The sequence below is a fragment of the Temnothorax longispinosus genome, chromosome 6, assembly GCF_030848805.1.
Source record: "Temnothorax longispinosus isolate EJ_2023e chromosome 6, Tlon_JGU_v1, whole genome shotgun sequence".
Taxonomy (NCBI): domain Eukaryota; kingdom Metazoa; phylum Arthropoda; class Insecta; order Hymenoptera; family Formicidae; genus Temnothorax; species Temnothorax longispinosus.
Genome location: NC_092363.1, coordinates 1633026 through 1653273, shown reverse-complemented (window position 1 = coordinate 1653273; position 20248 = coordinate 1633026). Strand labels below are relative to the sequence as shown.

The 20248-nt window shown below is 38.7% G+C and overlaps 1 protein-coding gene and 1 long non-coding RNA gene across 4 annotated transcripts in view; one reads left to right on the top strand and one right to left on the bottom strand.

Moving 5' to 3' along the window:
• Rg (A kinase anchor protein rugose) overlaps positions 1-20248 on the top strand; it is a 310596-nt gene that overhangs the window by 73489 nt on the left and 216859 nt on the right. The gene's annotated exons all lie outside the window — the stretch shown is intronic.
• On the bottom strand, positions 657-15841 carry LOC139815247 (uncharacterized). The gene is made up of 3 exons (XR_011732695.1): positions 15468-15841; positions 953-1103; positions 657-856 (listed from the first exon to the last, which is right to left on the bottom strand). It is a non-coding gene; the product is annotated as an uncharacterized lncRNA (long non-coding RNA).

Genomic DNA, 20248 nt, shown 5'->3' with positions numbered 1-20248 from the left:
GTTTCGCTCGTCGGGCACAAGTGGATCGCGCGCGAAGTGGACGATATTGGCTTAAAGTTTAAAGTAGCGATCGAAGCAGGGGCAAACACACGAGACCGTCGCGTCGCTCCGCTCCATGCACCCGGTGCCGCACCAGCTCTTTGTGAGAGACGATGCGAAGTAATTAAAAGTCGATAGAACCCAGTGGCCTGCTCTAGTCCTTTCTTTACTCCGCTTTCCGTGCACGTACTTTTTTCCATCCTCCTCGAACCGTGCCACCTACGCATGCCAGTCAACCCCAGCTATCAACGGGGAAACATTTGCCGCACTCTAAGCGGCTTACAAGAACGCGCGGTCTCCAAATCTACTTTTGTTTGGTTTTTAGATTGGTTTGTCGTTAGCCCTTAAGCGCGTTGGTTGATACGTGGATTAATCTACATGAAAGTAATAGTGTAGCAAATACAGCTTGTTTTCCTTTTATCACATGTTATTGCTTTAACAGCAGTATCGTGGACATGCCACAAGAAACTACTTCCCACAGATAATTAATATTTGTAACCGTAGACACAGTTTCCATATTAAATTCTCTTTGTGTAATATACTTTGTAATTCATTCTTTGTTAATATTTTAATTTTATATTCAGAAATTAATATTTATTTTTTATTAATATACCGTTTATAATTTCGATTAAATTTTTCAATACATAGATATTCTTTGTGATAATTTCCCTTGTTAAATTGAAGATATCTTTCGTGCGCTACTGTTCGTTGTTCATTTTATAAACCAAATAAATCATGCGAGACGTACAATTATGCGAGTAGTTTCGTAAAGCAATACTTCACCTCTATGATATGCGCGTTGTGCGTTCGTGCTTGACTACAAAATGAACAATTTATTTGCATTAGACTCTCACACACACAGGGTTCTTTATCTTTATTGCAAATGTACTTTCCATACGATATATATACATACCTGTGTCAGTAGATTTCGCAACTTGCTGAAAAAGCGCGTTTGTTACATTTCGCGCATTATTTTTCGCAATGTCCGCTACTTTTTCTTCAAACCAAATGTTGAAACTGCTATCTTCCGTTCCGCTGTCGCGTCGTGCTCGTATTGATTGCCACTGTGGAAAACGTCCAAGGTCTTGCATATGACCAGTATTTGAGAGAGTTTTTGTGTGTATGTGTGTGTGTGTGTTTTTGTATGTGTTAAACGGACCAGGCTCCAGCGTAAAATCGATATTTATTCCCAACACACGCGCTTAATGACATTTAATTACTCGAGTAGGTGGGGTCTATCGACCGCGCGGCCACGTGGATAAAAAACAAAAGAGGGAATTACGCGTATTTCCCGAGTAAATTTATTGCAGTCGTCGTCGCGCGAAAAAGTTCACGTTTTTCGTATTAAAATTTGCGCGGAAGAACTCGACGTGAGAGAGAAAGCCGGACGTAATCCTAATAATAGTTTCGGCGGATAATTGAGACACGCGGAACTATAGCTCCGCTCCGTTTACTTGATCTTCCGGCAGATTTATACCACGGGTAAATCTATAGAGCACGGAGGCATGTATCGTGCAACGGGAATTTATCGTGGGTGGTCGGCTTCCTCGAGTAACCCGAATAAATTCCACCTGAAACAATCGAATCGCCGAGATTACTCGGCACTAACGAGCCATTTGTTACGGCAGCGAGAGAGATTTTTCATTATTACAACACTACGCGGTAATCGACTCTGCATTTGCCATTTTACCAGTGAAAAAGTATTCAATTACGAACGCTAATGCATTTAAAATAAATCGCAAATCGGGAATATTGTTTCATACGAAGTGTGTGTAATTATTTTCATATCTTCTATAAGCGATATATCACAGTTCATATTATTTTATACGTTAATAATTATATAGGATATATATAAAAAAATTTAATTCATTAGTTCTTCTCCCCCTATACCCCCGATAGATCGCGGGCTGTGTACGCGACATTTTTATTTCGTCCAATTTACTAGTTATAGCTGACTTAATATATCCATCAATATAATCATAAACAGCCCATTTACCATGATTCGATATGCGGATCTATCATTGGGCCGTGTCAGATTTCGTTTTCATTTATTTCGCTTAAATTGCGCTACAATACGACAAATATTATTTTTCAATCTAAATATTTATTTTTACATTTTATAATTTTGAAAATAACAAGCATTTACTGAATTATCGTGTCGCGATACGCTATTTACACGGTATACCTAATGCATATACACGTGTACTTCCATAATCATATTTCCTATATGTTGTGCAAGTTGGTTTGGAACGATACGTATAAAAATAATACTAACGCTCCATCAGAGATTTCTATAACGCGAGTCTCGAAATATTTCGTTCTACAGCGTTGCAGTATTAAAACCTGTCAGATATAAATTATCTTTTTCTCAGGGTGACTACACTTGACGCAGACAAAGTACGCTTTTTATTATCTTTCCCGTAGAAATTAACAACAGTGGTATATTCTAACGATCTGAAAGTTTACTTTCGGGTATTCATTTTTCCGTTTGATTAAATCCTTTATTTTCTATCTTTTTTGTTACTATTTAATTAAAAATGTGAATTAAACTTTCTTTATGTGAAATAGAAAAATGTAATGCATCTCTTCTGTGCAATTTTGCTCTGAGTAAAATGTGATTAAAAACTGTTAATTGAAGAAAATAATTTTCATTTGGCTAACTCAATACTTTTAAAAATTTAGCTTAATTATAGATAAGGACGAATTAACGTAAGGATATTTAATATGTATCATTGTTTTTTATCTATGTTTTTAATACCTAGTTTCATGCACGATTTATAACTTTTTCATCGAACCACGGACCTTGAAGTTTGTAACGATCATCTCACGAAAAAGTCATAACTCCTCTATTACGCTTCGCGAACAGTCGTGCATAAAATTGATTTGTTCGTCGAGCATGTCGTTCGTCGTCGTTGCCTCTTCAATTACATATCGCGGATTGGTCATGAAATACTTTCTATACCATCGAAATAATCATATCTTTCCAAATCATATCCTTCTCGAAAAGTTCCATAATAATTCTGCGTAATTTATCTTACGAAATCCGAGCTCAGAGAATGCAGTAATAATCATTTTCGAATTAATTTCTACCTTTATATATTATTTTTCGTTTTCGTATTTATTAAATCGTTTATTCACTTTGTAACAATTTAATGGCGAAGCGCTTATCAAGCCCTACTTCCGTTTCGTCGTTCACCGTTCTCTAAATCCGGATGACAGGGATGGTACAAAAGTACCGCAGCGGAAGTATTGCCTCGCTTGATGCGCGATAAGCGTATATATATTATATACGCTTTTATGCCTAGATCCCTATGGTAATGAGCTATATACGCGAAAGAAACGAGGGCTCCGCTGCCGCCTTCTCTCCTCCCCGTTTATCTTTCCAGTATAATGCGTCCCGTTATTACCAAAGTCATTGCTCGTGGTCTCTCACTCCTGCTCGAGACAGCTATTGCCGGCTAAAGAAGTAGCGCGCTGGATCCGACATTATGGCGGGGACAATAATTTCCGAGGCTGTCAAGATCCTTGCACTCTTGACGTAACGACTTCGTGACGCTACTCAACGTTAGATAACTCGCATTATTCGTGTTGAATCGCGGATGCAATCGAGATTATCGGATATAGGGGACAGGTAAAAGAAATAGTCACGTGCCTATCGTCTCTCATCTCAAGGGTGCTTTTTCATTTAGCTGTATGTAAGCTAGACGAGTTTGAATTTGAAAGATTCACACTCGGACACGAGCAATAGGAAAATTGATTACTCCGCGAAGTAAAAACGAAGCAAAAACTCGTTTAAAAATAGAAATATGCAAATTAAATAAGTAACGTATTTTTATATTTTCCAGAGATCAATGTATTATTTTTGGTTATGACAGGTGTACGTAATTGTCTCTACAATCTTTTAAAATTATAAACAAGATCTTAATTTTTAAAGAATATTTAGAGAATTGTAATTTGTCATAATATCAGTTGTGAAAAAATGTTCTTAAACTATTTTTTCATTAATGCATGACACTATATTATAATATGAAATCTATACTTATAATGGAAAAAAGTTACGGTAAACGATCTTAAATTTTGTTCGCGCATTTGGTTTTTAATTATCCTAAATATTTCTCCGGTTATTTCCGAAACATGTTAATTATCGCACGAAGGAGAATAGAACTGAAATTAGTATCATTAGAAGTTTATGCTGAGTACATATCCGCAAGCATCATCAAGCGCAAATTTAGCTTAGGCAACGATATAATCCTTGTATATCCATTAGCATCTAGAAAGCTGACTATACATATATACACGTCGATACAACCATGCCGCGTCGACGGACCGTTAAGTGCACGTGCTACGCCCGTGCTGGGGAATCCCCGAATGCAGTTGCAGGATCACGTTAAGCTGTAACTCGCACCCTCTGTCGCACGTTCCTGGCTTTATTCACGACCAATACTAGCTTCATGTTGGTAAAGCAGGATGGTTCCTATTATTTTTTAAGATTTCTCACCATTTCCCATTGAGTTCAATAAGCAACTACTGCACTCTACACTCTATAATTGTCGCTTTTTCCCTAATCATTGCAATACAACTTTAATTTTTTTTATAAATAAGAGGCTTAGCAATATGGTATGGTAGAGGGTTATATCCTGCAAGCACAAAAGGTAAGTACTCCAACGATACAGTAGGTATCTACCTATATCTCAGCTTTTAACATTAGCAGCATTCTACGAAGTCCCTATGAAGGTAAGAACGATTGACCAACCTATAGTCTTTAACATTTGAGGGTAATAAGACTTCTAAATTTTGATTTTTTTTTATCAATCCGTGAAAAAAATGTTTTTCAGATGATAGAAAAATTTCCCCATGTATTAAATTCTAACTACAAATCTATAATTGCCTATATGAAGCTTTAATCGAATAATTCTATCTAATCTTCCTATCATAAATTTTAATTCAATATTTACGCCCTTCGAAGTAAAAAGATTAAATTAAATCTATCTCGTACGGTTATAAAAAATACTTTATACATCTCATCTCATACTTTATATAACAAAATTCATATTCCACATCACTTTTTCTTTTGCTTCGTATTCATATAGTTTAACAATATCCACTATTTTCTTTCATAAATATAATTAATTGATATTAATAAAGAATATATATTCGAAATATACAGGCTCTCTAAACCTTTGCTTATGTTTTTTCACATTTAGTCGTTTTTTGCACTTCTAATTTAGCCGTGCGCGTGGACTAGTTTTTAACGTGAGATGAAATGATCAAAGGATCGACGCATCTCCAAAGAGAGAATATAAGCACCAATTTCAACACGCATGATACATGGGATTCATTAAAATCAACGCGCAATCGAATGCTGCGCTCTGTAGCGAAACGTGCACGGGTACTGGAAAGTTCGTAATTATGATCACAAAGGTTTTCTGAATGCCATCAATGCAGTCAATAATACAAAGCTCTCGTTTCATTATATACGCTCTGTTTCATCATACTGGATATTCAGAATTCTCAATATTTGACGATCAGCAACATACGGAGCGCGTATGTACAAGCGTACAGAGGAACTGTGGTTTGGGGGATTTCAATGATACCTCCTAGAGCGAGTGTGTTAGCTTGGAATTAGTGTGTCTAATTACGATCCTTTTCCCAACTGTGACGTCAATTAATACTACTGTCACGTTGGGGACATCCAATATTGTTCCAAGAAAATTCCAAGAAGAGGAAAGACGAAAACGGTATAATTTTGTCCTCGGAGAAATTGTGAATCTCTTTAATAAAAAAAATTAAAATACAAGTTTCCAATTAAAGTAAACTTCTAATTTTATATCGTCCTTATCTCAATAATAATAAATCGTAATTTTGAAAATAGTTGAAATAAATTGAGAAAACAAAAATTTATATTTTATATCTTAGATGCGAGAAACTTCACGTTTTGTATCGCGACTCTATTAGCAGCTAATCTCAAATTATTTATGTTAGTGCACGAAATCCCAAGAGAAATACCTCGAATTACAACTGCGACAAACCACTTACCAAACATTCCACGATAAATTTACTTGTAATCACGTCGATGTTTGTGCAACGTTTAAGACGCCGAAGACTATTAAAGTTTGATTGAAGTTTCGTAATGAAACTTCAAATGATTGACAGAGTCTAATGAAATGAAAGATTTGTATATTTAAGGCTATTATTTATATATTTATAAAATTTGTAAATTGGGGTGAAATCGAGTGCAATGAATAAGCGTTTCTTACGCGACGTATTATTTTCCTCTATCAATAACCTATATCGAAAAATTTTAATATTGCAAGCTTATCGTTTTTTTTTATCGATCTACATTGATCTCAAATATAATTTTCGATAGTTATTATTTCTACGGCATCCATTATTAAAAGAAAATGCAATATGTAACGAATATATACTGTATACGTCTTTCCTAAATGAATGTCAATTTTCTCAGTGTGTATAACCGGGCTCTTTGCATACGAAAGCGCTGAATATGATCACCGAATTCAATGGTAATGCCCGGAATAACTAACGTGTAGATTCAGCCTTCATTCAGGTATTTGAGGAAAGTCGAATGAACAACGTCGAGTCAGGAAATCCGAGCGAACTCGCTCTTCTTTCGCGCGAATGATTTGCAATTCGAAACGGTCTTTATCTTTACGTACTCTTTGTTCTCTCAAAGAGGTATAATGTCTAGGGGCATTTATATCTCAACTCACATAATCGTTCGTATATGATAAAACGCGTAACTTCGTATATGATGAAACGCAGCCTTTATCATTATATATAACAAATTTTTTTATGATAAGAATGCGTAAAATAAAATACCGGACATTAAATACTATTTCAAGTTTATAGATGTGCTCGAAAGACCATTGCTTTTCTTAAAGTTCCTACGTTTTTAGTTGGCGTGACTAATTCTGAAGTTTCTGATCGTTATAATTCCATCAAAAATACATCAAAGAGATAAGTCAACTGTCGCGTCCTCAAAGTTTTATTGGTTGCCGTGTAACGACGTAACGAACATGCGACATCGTTCCTCTCTTATACACGAAACTTCGATTAATTTACGGTCGTCGCACAACGAAGAAAAATATAAAATCGCGGTTATTTATATCGTACTTGACCCCACGGATTTATTCTCCGCTCGCGGTGGTGCTCCTGAATGCAGATGTAATAACCAACGAGTGGCACACCGTGCTTTTCATCCGCATTACTTGGTACCGACCGCGGTTACCCGCGCGCATACAGCTCGTTCTTTCTCGCTGACAGCAATGCTAATTTTCACTGGCAACAAACGTAGTATTACCATAACTCTTCGGTCACAATATATAATAATTACATGCAAATATAAACAATTACTCGGTCAGCATCGTCGCTGTTGACGCCGCTACATGTTGCTACGCTTATACGCTTTTTAAGGAGGTATAACAAGATGATTACCGCATTGTTTCAGTTAAATATATGCGATACATATACTATACCCCCTATTCATGCATTTTTCGTTTCTCGTTTACACAATTATTACACGAGAAAGCTGCGCAATGTAAAATCTGTCAGTTTACTCGGAACGCATTTCTCGACTAAAATTAAGCTAAGAATTCTTGTATTACACGGAATAAATAAAGGTGTTCACATTAGGATATTAATTATATCTTTTTCGATATTTGCGATATTCATATTGCAAGGTGACATCGCTGTCAATGCAATGGAGTTTTTATAATAAACGTAAAAGCGATAATAAATTTCCGAGTGCGAAAAAGAGAATGTAACATAAAAGGAAAAGATGGAAATTTAATTATGTCGTATTTGAATAGCGTTAAATTTGCGAAATTTTTTTAAATGTAATAATTATATATGAGTATAATGATGCAATCGTTAAAAGAAAACGATCATCATTAGAGACACATTTTATACAATTTTTGTAATACTTTCCGCGAGTATCGTTTCCAATAGGAATAATAAAATATTCGTTTTTAATGGGCAGTAATAATATATTAAGATATCTGATATCATCATTATCTTCTGAAATAATGAAATAAATGTTACTGTAACTTGTGGAAACGATCCCGCAGATACTTTCTAGAAAAATTCACATTCTCCATAGATGTTCAATGAAAGGCTGATTGGATATGGCTTTTCGTCTTCGGCAATATTACAAGGATATTTTTCGCACTGCAGCGTGTACTCAGAGCTGCACATGTGTTTTAAAATGTATGGTTTTAAAATTCGGTTTGGTTGAAACAAAGATTGCTTACAGCTCTGTAGGGAGGTTCTGGGATAGACAGGAATACAGGATATATCCGTACTGAAACCGCGGTTCAATATCCAATGCGCAATTACATAACTTGGGAATGAGTCCTATCAGATACGAGGACTATATCGCATTCGAATTCGCAACGACGAGTGCGACGCGCTATAATATTGCTGAGAGCAAAATAGACGTTGTAATTCATTGTTTCTCATTTGCATTCTATGATTATGGTAGCTCTCATCTATTGATATTATCTAACAAGAATCAAGACTCGGTCTTGCGCAGCCTGAATATATTTAACGGTGAGTTTAGGTTGGCATACGTAATAATTAGATAACAGGAGAATGACTGATACGAGTTTTCGTATCTCGCATATCTATCTTAATTTCGCGGAATTTTCGATAATAGAACCCGACGTTCCATTTTTTTAAAGAGCGCCTCTAAACAAATGGACGGAATGGACGGTCGGACAAACGGGCGCGGTGCATCTCGGTTATTGCCGCAGCCGCGGATCGAAAAATATCGGAGTTTCAAACCCGACCGATGCGTAAACTGCTGGAAAAAAAATGTTTCCATCTGCAAACGAAATGAAGGGGCAATCTTTTCGCTGATACAACCCCGGTCTATCGATCATCGAGCTTCTGTCACTCGCAACGCGCAGCGTACGTGACACCCGGCTGCAACAATAGGGCAACCACCTGCGTCAAATCGGCGTGACATTTTCGAATGCACGTTGGAAACCTAAAGGCAGATTAGCGAAAGCGCGATGGAAATGGGGAGGGGAGCGGGGGTGGACGACAGGGCATATTGTTCCGCTGTATTCTATTGTTTAATACGTCAACCGTGATACTCTGGTCTTTTCGGTTCGGCTCTGATCGGTAGTCGTGTTGACACAGAATATTGCCGCCGGGAAAATGATTGTCAGTAAGCGAAATCAGCTTCATAAAATATTTGCTTCTAAATTTTGCAAACAATTGTTTGCAGCTAGTCAGCGAGCAAACAGGTCAGTACATTCTGTCAGCTTCATCAATGCTTCTTGTTTTTTTTTTTTTTTTGCAACATTCTAACGCGTTTTTACAATCTTGTTCACTCGATGTTGGGTATGTCGAATCTGGATCAAACAAAGTCGGAAAATTATACTTGTTTACATAAAGGAGAAAAATTTACGTTAGTTACCGAACAGAAAAAGGGAGTAAAAGCAAATTTGCTGGTTTTTGCGTAACCAGAAATGACTTGAAAAGTTTCTCTGCAAGATTGTTTCAATCTGTAACTTCTCAACTTCCAAGAATTATTATATATTTTAGGTTCATTGAATATTAAAAATGTAAAAATAAAAATTACATTATATTATATCGTTGTTAAACCAGACCGTTCGACTGTACGACTCAAATAATGCTCGCACCGGCAAAATAAAATTTGTTGACGTCACCGTGACGTACGCTTCCGCAACGTAAGAGCCAGTAACTGAGTGCAATCGGAGGAAGGAAGATCTGGATATAGCTGGGGAAACGGGGAAAAAGGAAAAAGCAGGGAGCGGAAGAGCGATGAGAGAGTGTAGTGTGTGAGAAAGGCGAGGAGGAAAACGAGATGAGGATTTCTGAGGAAGGAGCGTTGGAGTACGGGCCTCGGGCTTGTCGATACCAGACGCCACGTTAACTGAAGGTATCGACCTGGTTTAAATATTCCTATCAACCGCCACAGAGTCCCTCTTCAATAATTCATTTGGAAAATGTCATCGTATCGCCCGGTTATAATAATGAGGTCGATATAAAATGGACGGTGAGTGTCGCTATCATTTAATTTTGCCAATTTAATCGCGCGCAAATACGACAGCTTCATTATTTTCTTCACCTGAGATTACACTTTCGAGAGAAACGACTTGTCAAACGTTAGGTCGCAGTTCTCGCTTCAGTTAAGATATAAAATTTAATTTAAAGAGTTCGCCTTTATTGGCACTCCCGAGACGTACGCGACATCCGACAGTTTCTACGTTCTTTTTGAAATTCCTTCCAGACTCTCTCCCGCATCTATGGATCCTGGCAGTAGACCACTCTCGCGTAACCATCCTTCTCTCCTCTCGGCTCCTTTGTCGCCCGCTCCACGCTCTTTAATTACGACGTGCCATCGCGTTTGCTCCTCTTACATTTTCATTTTTCACGTCCGTACTCGAACGCGCTGTAAGTTTTAACGACGAAAGTTAAGCCGCGACTGTAACCGGCATCGGAATTCTCCATGCACTCGCGAATATTGTCCGTGGATTCCGAACATTTATTAGTCTTCTTCAACTTTTGCCATTATGGGAGCATTTTATGTAATTAATTGAGTGATTCATCATTAAGCGGAATACGATTAGCGGTCCTAATTCTCGCTCCCTTCGTGAAACAAATCTCCGTCTTAATATACAAAGGAAAATAGTCATCTCGCTTTCCACTTTCGCTATCGTGTTTTTCGAAGAAATTTATTGCTAACGTTAGTTGTTGTTTGTTATCGATCCCGAATGGCTCGCGGTGTAACGCTCCTCATATCTCTCCTCTGGCGGGTACTTCTTCTCTCATTGATACTATTTTATTGTCCGTGAACACGAAGCTTTTAAATGTTTTCTCTATCCTCCATCTTGATCAGTTCTCTTCCGCTATATTTCTCGAATGGGACAGGGAGCTTGAAAATATATCGATTATATCTTTAAGTTTGCCTCCATGGCGCCACACGAGGAGGACCCTCTTATTTTCTTCAACGCGTCCGTTCGACCGTGAATAAAACCGTTCGTCTGGGTCTAGCCGTCTTCGATCCGAGGCGAGTGGAGTTCCTCTCGCCAAGTAGGTGAAAACAATGGTTTGCTCGACGAGCTTTCTTATAGAGAAATCGCGGGAGCAAGGCTCCCGTAGGACAGGCGAGCGCGAAAAAGATAAGGCGCCAGCCTAACCCGAGCTATGCTTTAGGGAAGTCCGAAAGACGCGCGTTACTTACTTTTAATTCTGTTTCTCTCCGGAGTTCGAGAAAGTTTCCTCTGATCCCGTCGAAGTTTTAAACCCGACGCGATTACCTCCGAAACGAACTCATTCGGTATGTATAAGACGGCACGTGCAACCTGATCGATGTACTTAATGAGTTCCTTGAAATTATTAAGCATACCTAATTCTCTTCCCTCGACAGAGTCGAGACACACGCGCTTTATAAAAAATTCATCGCTTCTCGTGTAAAATAATATGCTTTCTATTACGAATGATTGATATTATGGTTATGAACACAACTGTCACAACTCTCTCGCTAGATTTTTACATGCGATAGAAAATCTCAAATAAGTATTCGAAAATATCGTGAATGTACGATTGCACACGAAGCAGGAACGCTATTAATCACTATCTACCTAAATTTCCCGGGTATTGTCCGGCGTACCGGCCATCGTTCCCCGCTGGCTCTCTTCCAGACATTTCAATATCCACGGCCTTTCGGAAGGGGAAGGTCTTCGGCAAGCTCATCGAGTCTTTTCAGGACGCACCAACGACCGACTGCAGCGCGGAAATGCGAATCAAAATGGAGTAAAAAAAAAAAAAAGAAAACGCGTTGTTGTTCAATCCGCGCAACATCGCCAGCAGGGAAAGCGAACGGACAGGACGGAGCATTCGCACAGACAATCGTTCTACTATTCCTTTTGACTTTTATTATCGCAGACTCTTTGTCCGTTCCCCATGGAAATCACGTACCTTCTTCCTCTGACCCCGTTCCGCGTCTTTCTCCCTTCTGTTTCTCACCCCGATGATTAGAATATATCGACGCACGACCGAGAGAGCGGCTTTTATTTGCCGCTAGTGCAATTTCATGTTTTCACCGTTGCTTCCCTGCATATTCTTTCACGACCTCCGCGTAAATTGGCCGTATTTTGCCGGCCGAAGCATTAGCAAATGCATTCCAGCGTGCGAGAATCGATACAAAAGACATCCGCTGCCTCATAATTTCGCTAATGAGCATCATCCATAAGCGGCGTGTCGGGGTTCTGTTCGTTTTCCCTCCGTACGACTGTCGCGCGCGTTTTCTCTCTTACATCGGCGCGGCCTGCCGTTGTCGTTGTTGACTTCCCGTTCGTATGTGGAGTCGTAAAAATCCGGAAATGCCGCTTGTAACTCTTGGAACGGACGGCTACCAAGCTACGAGCTGTACGTGGTCATGTCGTTCGTAAATCGTGCGTCCATGTTGCCGCGAGAACGCGGGCTTTTAATTCGCACGTTCGAAAAATGGTCGTAAAATCTCGCACGTACTGATTAAAACATCTAAATCTAAATTTATCAAATCAAAGTGAAATCGACGGGCGGAAAAATGATAAACCGATTAACATAACAATGATAAACAGATTATGCATCGCTTACTTCTGTTCGATAACGACGAATTAAGATTGTAGAATTGTGACGGAGATTTTACGTCAGTAAAAGTGTATCGACCGGTTTCATGTTATTTCAGAGATAAATTTCCCGTCATCACGTGGGAAACTGTACCGGACGAGGCAATTAAACTTTTAGTTAATAATGGCACATAGAGGAGATAACGGATAATCCTCTTTTTCTAGTTTGACTTTTCGCGTCTGAGCTCTTTTCGTATTGGCTGAGAGGATACAACTGACGGAGGATAACTGAAGGACGGTGAACGCGGACCTGTAAGTTCCGGATTTAGAAGTTCCTCCCGATAATTGAGTTCCTTGCTAAGGCTTGTTGTGTTCGGAAGACGATGGCAACGAAACTCCGGGGACAAAAGGCTTTCACGAAAAAAGCTCGCGATTATTAATGTCTCCAAGAAACCGGTCTTGCAGCCGATTCTTCTGATGGAAGATCTCGCAACCGTCGCAATGATACACAACACCGCCTCAAACGTTTTGAGACTGCACAGTCTCTAGTAGACGTAGAAAGACATCCCGGCACAGTCTTTGAACCCGAACAATTGAACGACCGATTGCATACCTTAAAGATGACGAAAGCTGTCGAGAGAAGGCGCGCAGATTTGTGTACGGACAAAATAAACGCTGGCTTAGATTACGGAGAAGACGGCAAAAGGTATTCACAATACTGCGGAATGCAGGATGTCGCTATTTTATTTCGTCGATTCGCTCGTCTACCTTGTACCTCTTCAGAAAAGCGCAAGCGAAAAGTACACGTGAAAATTTTCACGTGAGCGTCAATAAGGATATGCTCGAAAAGCACAACAGAAATACTCAGTTCGTGTAAACCAATCGACTGAAAATAATTACGATCTATTTTTTTGGTTTGAAAAATATATCAAGTATTATTAATAGAGCTTGTAATAAAAGATTCCTTTTTATTACATTCCTTTTTATCCAATTATTTTTTCTTCGTCTACACGATGTACAAACTAACTTTTCACTTATTTTTATTGTCGCGCCGTTAACGTCAATTCCTTTCTTGAACTTTCAACTTTGTTTCCCACGAGTAATTAAGACAGATTATAAGATTACTTATAAAGACTTACCAAGTTTTGACGATATGATAGAATAATGAACGAATATCGTAAAATTTAAATTGTGTATATAATGCGAAATAACAGTTCCAAGTTAGCGTTAATTTTATATAAAAACTCTGCATCTCTGACATTGCAGGGATTGTTGGACATAATTATCAGGAGAGAATAGAATTGATATCAATTTCCCCTACCGCAGAATTATCTATACCGTTACCATTATTTATATGTTCTAATCGCTTCGAATATGCGCCACGAATATCACCACCCATATGCATGCAAAATCATATCTCATTGATATTTTGATAAATATGTAATAAAAGATCATGTTGGAGCATATGGAATAATTTCGAGTCACGCTTCTAGCTTTTAAATTCGAAATTGAACTTTGAACCGAAATATGATGCAATAACGAAATAAGACAAAATTATTGATACTGTCTCTTGGAATCTTGAAGAAAGATAGAAGAAAATTTATTTATTTATTTTAACGCATTCAGAAATGAGAATAGTCGGGCAATAAATTCAAAATATCTTCAAGCTTCTACCGTTGATAATAAAGTCTTTGACGCTACATTTCGGGGAGGCGGTTTGATACTTTTGATTAATATTGTATAATACTTCTGTACTATATACAGAAATAATTTTGAGAAACAAACGGAGAACGCGACGTATCTCGCTCTAATAGTTTGAGCTCTCATAAAATCTGTGCGCATAAAGCACCGCCAACTGTGCGCATCCTGTTCCGCTTGGATTATGACTGCTATCGTGCCAAGTCCGCTAAACAAACTTCTGTAATTAGCGGGGATATATAGCCAAGAAGCTTAAATCAGTCCACCAGAATGAAGGAACAGCAACTTCGGGGACGTCAATATATACACATGTAAACGCGCATACATACAAATGTACAAAGTTTATTGTTTATCATTCTATAAATATGATTGAGACCTCATAAATATATCAGCGTATGTTGACTCGTCAATATACACTATGTTTTTAACTAATATTAAGAATCAATAGCCATAAATTGAACTAACTTTTTTTATTTGCTCCATTCATTGTCCATTATTTTTACTTCTCACCTTTGGTCAAACAAAATAAATATACCGCGACGCAGTCCGACGATTGTTAAACAATTAATGTTATCGGTGAATTTTTGAAATAACAAACGCACAATATATAGTATGTGTTTTTATCTGTTTGAACGTTTCAACTGATTCAGTGCATTTCGACAAGCTGCCGGGTGTTCCAAACTCTGCGTACTCTATACTGGCAATACGCCTCAACATATCTACCCTGCTTACCCTGACATAACTTTGCTAATTACAGCGATGGTGTTTCAAGGCATACGCAAGTAGCAGTCGACTCGAAACAATCCTAAATATTTTTGATATAACTAAGTACTATCTTTCACCGTTACTGTTCAGAATGCCTTACATCTACACACGCGCAAAGTTCTCGGACACCCTTAACATATGCATAGGCTTATACATGTATAATGCGTATGGTAACGTAAAGATCCTCGGAGACATGATGTAGTTTCTACTCGCGTATTGCCGACAGGATAATTATCACAGTGATATGCTTCACCCGTATTAGATAGAGAACGTTGATGGGAGGGTGGAGCTCTTTAATTTGAGAAAGCTCCACCCTCGCATCAACGTCCTCTATCCGCGGGTTTCTCCATCGCGCAGAGGACTTACCGTTTCTACCTAAGCGAACAAATCCAATCACTATTTCCACCGGTTGCCTCCGACTGATTTGCATTACGTGCACGTGCACGCGCACGCGTACACAACGCCCATACAGGATAGTCCGTTCCTTAGTCGAGCAAGATGCCGAGACCCCAAGATCGTCTTAATTAATTCCGTCTGCGAAGCCGCGAAGAAGTGATTCCTTCAACCGAGTGACGTACAGATTAGGAGTAGGCGGCGCTAATTGGCCTCCTCTGTGCTACGAACTAATCTCTCGTCGTTATCAAGTTTGTGCGATACACTCTGACTTCGATAGACACGCTGTTGGTGACTTCTAAAAACGATTCTTGCTCTTCCTTTCCGATATGCGCCGCTCTAGCGTGGCTATTCGCCAATTTCAAGCGACGATAAGTTCAACTTCTACTAAGGTAATAACATACTTTAGATAATAACATTCAAGAAAAAAGGAAAGATATGGGGCAAGTAAAACTTGCACTTTCTTGCACGTGCTTCTCGGATCAAGAACTTCCTCCCTAGTAGATATTAATTTATGGAGTCAGTTATTAGTGTGTGAATAGTATCTGCGATAGATTTTCAGCGCATATATTTGCAAGAGAAAGGAGACTCGGTATAATATGAAACTCTTCGCGTTCACAGAATGCCATTTAAAATAATTGGGAATGCGATACGAGATGTAAAACGGATGTTTCGTCACAAAATGAAGGCATACCATACCTCCATAAAATATTTATAAAAATTATTTGCATACTATACCGATTATATTTTATAGTTCTTTTTTTTTAAACCAAATCAGAAACTTTTACTTTGCCGGGAAATTATTTTTTTAAATTCGGGAAAATATGTGACAAAATTTGGCGCGTACGCGATAGGTTACTTTTTGACAAGTCGTCAATGGGAATATTACACTGTCAATACTGTGTTTATGTGGCGAAGAGCGCGCTGGCCATCAGTCAATGACAACCCGTATCATTCTTCCCCTTCGAAAGCGCCTTTCAACTGTCAATTGCGACAGGGTTGAATAAAGGACGACGATGTTCATCAAAGGGAGATTATGGTCGTCCATTCCCTAGCGTCCAAAATCTTTGCCACTCGATTACTGCCCTTCAAATCTATCGTGTTTATTTTTTTCCGAGAGACAACACAACGAATATTCCTCTCGGCCCTTTCCTTATTCACCAGCACGTAAATCAGGCTCGTAATACGCGTTAATGAGCTACATGCATTAATGAGTTTAATTATTTATTCTAATTGTGGGTAATGCGAACTTTTGCAGAGAGAAAGAAAGATAGAGAGTCTTGATATGTGCAGTAATAACGCTCTTTCCGGCAAACTCTCAAAATGTATTGTATTTTATAGAAATTTTTATCGGGGCATTGTGTCGGAGAAAATTAATTCGTCACGCATCATGGGGTCAAATACGCGTAGAACATTTTTATCATTCAACGGTTTGGTATGTGTAGCATTGGCTTTTAAGCCACAAAGAGATAAGAAGAATTTTGAAAATGTAACGCTCGCGTGCGTGGCGCGTGTGACGAAGCGCAATTCGCGATGCCGCAGTGGTTAATTATGCTGAACGACGCAATCGGCATGATATCGCTGTGCGAACGAATACTTCGTTTCGATTTTACACGGACGAATTTTGCTGCCGCTGGATCATCTAACCGGACGTACGGTGATTGCGAATTATGCCGGTTATTATTATCGCGGCTAGGGCATTAATCCACGGGAACGCCGCACCGCGCCGGCGCGGTCGTCTAACAAGGGTTCGGCCGAAACGAAGATTTGTGATAGATAATCGCGACTATTGTTTCATAGGAACCAGCTTGATACGATTGGGATCGACCAGCCTTTGTCCCGGTGTACAAGCACGAATTCAATTTCAGCTAGTGCGCGTCAGGTTGCATTACGATGGTTCGGCTTCGATCGATAGACGTGTAACCATGCCTCCATCGGAGCGAAATGTTGAAATTCACTTGGTACCTCTGGATCGACGTCGGGCGTGATATAAAATTATACCGCGATATAGAATGATAAAGTAATTCTGAACAATATTGTATTTCACATATGTATCATTGGTCTTTACATACGTATGGTGTGTGTAGAGACATTTGGGACCAGAAAGCACGAAAGGGACAATGTGTTTCTCGATATCGATGTTTTTATCAAATGTGGAAATTATAAAGAATTGTAGATAGAAATTAAAAATAATGGATAATAGATTTCCTCCATTTTGTCTGAATAAAATTTCAGATTTTGTTGAACACAGAACTCACGAAATGTTTTACATGTAAAAATTAAAACGCTATTAGAGAAAACACTTAAAAAGCGCTGCTATATGGTAAATATTATTTTAACTACGATCTGGCCGGAGGGTATTGCAGTAATCCACACATCGGTAACTAGTGTAATTTTAGGTCACGCAATTGCGACGTAATTCACTGAAGATAAATCGAATTTTAAAGCGATATTAAGCGTCGTGCCGTATGTCCCGTTACTTTGTTTGTTATAAAAGTGGTATATGGCGCGCCGCACGCCGGCACTTACATGGTAACATCGGGCACGACCTGCGGGTAAGCCGCTCATTAAGCGGATTTGCGTTTCGTACTGCTAATTACTTTTCAATTTTTACGCAAAATTCCGCGGTTAACTTTGCAAAAGCCAATTTCGACCTGCGTAAATATCTGTCTAATTTGCGAAATTTTCGCATTAAAAGCGAACGAACTGTTTGCATTAAAATATATAGAATCGACGTGCGGGGCGGAAAATCACTCGTCGCTCGCGCAAAAGTTAAAACTGCTCTCGGACTGTGCTCCCTGCGTTAATATTCAACATTTGGGAATTATGCAATTTAAAAGTTCAGGGGAACGCGGTGCGTTGTGGAAATTAGTTGAATTCTTGTTCAAAAGTTCCATCACGAGAACGCGGTAAATTTTGCTTTTATTTATTAATTAAGCGAGTACCGCGAAATATTTATTAAGAGAGTGACGGGGGAAGAGTCTTGCGCGAAGGAAGAAAATTGACAGACAGTTTAGAACAAAAACGTAATAAAAAGATGTATATGGAGCAGATATACTATTATGAATTTTGATGGAAATTTCAGCTTACGCTTACAGGATGACAATGTTACGGCGTTGCCGATACAATATAGACTAAGGCGCTAATGAAAAATTAAACAAGATTACTCGGTTACGTGCTTCGATCAACCCCTCACATCAACGTGATTAATGGCGATATACTTAGCCTCCGAGATAGGAGGAGGGGCGGTCGGGAGATGGATGTCGCAATAATTCTTTGCGCCTGGATCCAATCTGTGAGCAATATAACGCGTCAGGTTATTAATACCCTACGTAATAAAATTTTAAAGTCCATTACGGGCGAGAACTATCCAATCGCGTAGGTTATAGATAAATTAAGGGGCGTTGTGTGTAGGATTTATTAAATTTAACGTCTCTTATACTTAATCCCGACACATACATATCCCCGCGGTCGTTAAATCTCGAGATACGTTATCAACTACTCGAAGAACAGTTCCGTAGATCCCCTGCAAAAGTCCTTTATAAACGATCGTCCCATCTATCAACTATCGTAAATTAACTTCATTTAAAATTTTACACATTGCTTTCTCTCATCAATAATTCATTTACTAAGCTTGCTATAAAAAAAGTTAACGCTTTCCTATTTTTTTTACAATATATTTTAATATATTACTTTTTAATGTGATTGTTTTATTTGAAAATTGCAATTGAGAAGTAACAGTGGGAAATCCTGTGATTTATTTGCATCTGTTAACCCTTTTACACCCGAAATAGCTTCTGTTATCCCTCGATCACGCGTAATATCTTCACTTAATGCTTCGTTCGCTCCGAGTAGTTGTTCCATTCTCGTTTCGGTCTTGTTGCTCTCTTTCACACTCTCTTCCATTTCCCCTATTTTGCATATCGAGCGAGCTGCATCTTTAATTCGCCGCGTTGTGTCGCGTATCCCGCAGGAATTGCGAGAAATACGATTATCTCATCAGAGGAGAATATAAAAAAAAAATGAAAAAAAACATCGAAAGCAAAAATCAACGACTTTTCGCGTAGCGGTGAAGCGAGACGTTACTATTCATGGGAAAAGTTTTAATTTGCGTGCTACGCGTACATCCGAGTCCGGGATTGCCGGTTACATCTGTGTGATAGATCATACATTGTACTAAAACTTTAGTAACGACGCAGTGTTACGTCACAAAATTAGTACGCCGCGACACGTGTATATGGCACATTTCCATAAAGATTTCCATTCGCAATCGATGCGGCGATACTAACAACCAATTTTTGTTGGAGCTGAGATAATTGTGATTAATTTTTTTTATATTCTGGATATTATGTGCGCATGCTAAATAACGAAAAATAACTTTAATTCGAGATAATGACGTTATACTAAGAGAGCTTCTTCTCCCGGGGGACTTGCTTGACTTTCATGTGTTTAAGAAGCAGAATACGATAAAATACAATTCACGTTTCGCCGAACCTTGTCTCTTTCGTAATGAATGATCGGATATCGATAATGCTCCTTAATCTTTATTCGGCTAAACAAGGTACAAGTTTCGTAAAGCAATAGATAGAACGTAGATAGAACGACGTTACTATTCATGAGAAAAGTTTTAATTTTCGATCCACAAGTTCGGGTACGTTTCCGCTCAACGGCATTCGGAATCGGTTTACGATCTTCGCAACGGATCCGCGTCCGTCGAACTTTGACGGCAGGTAGAGTTTTCCGTATCAAATCGA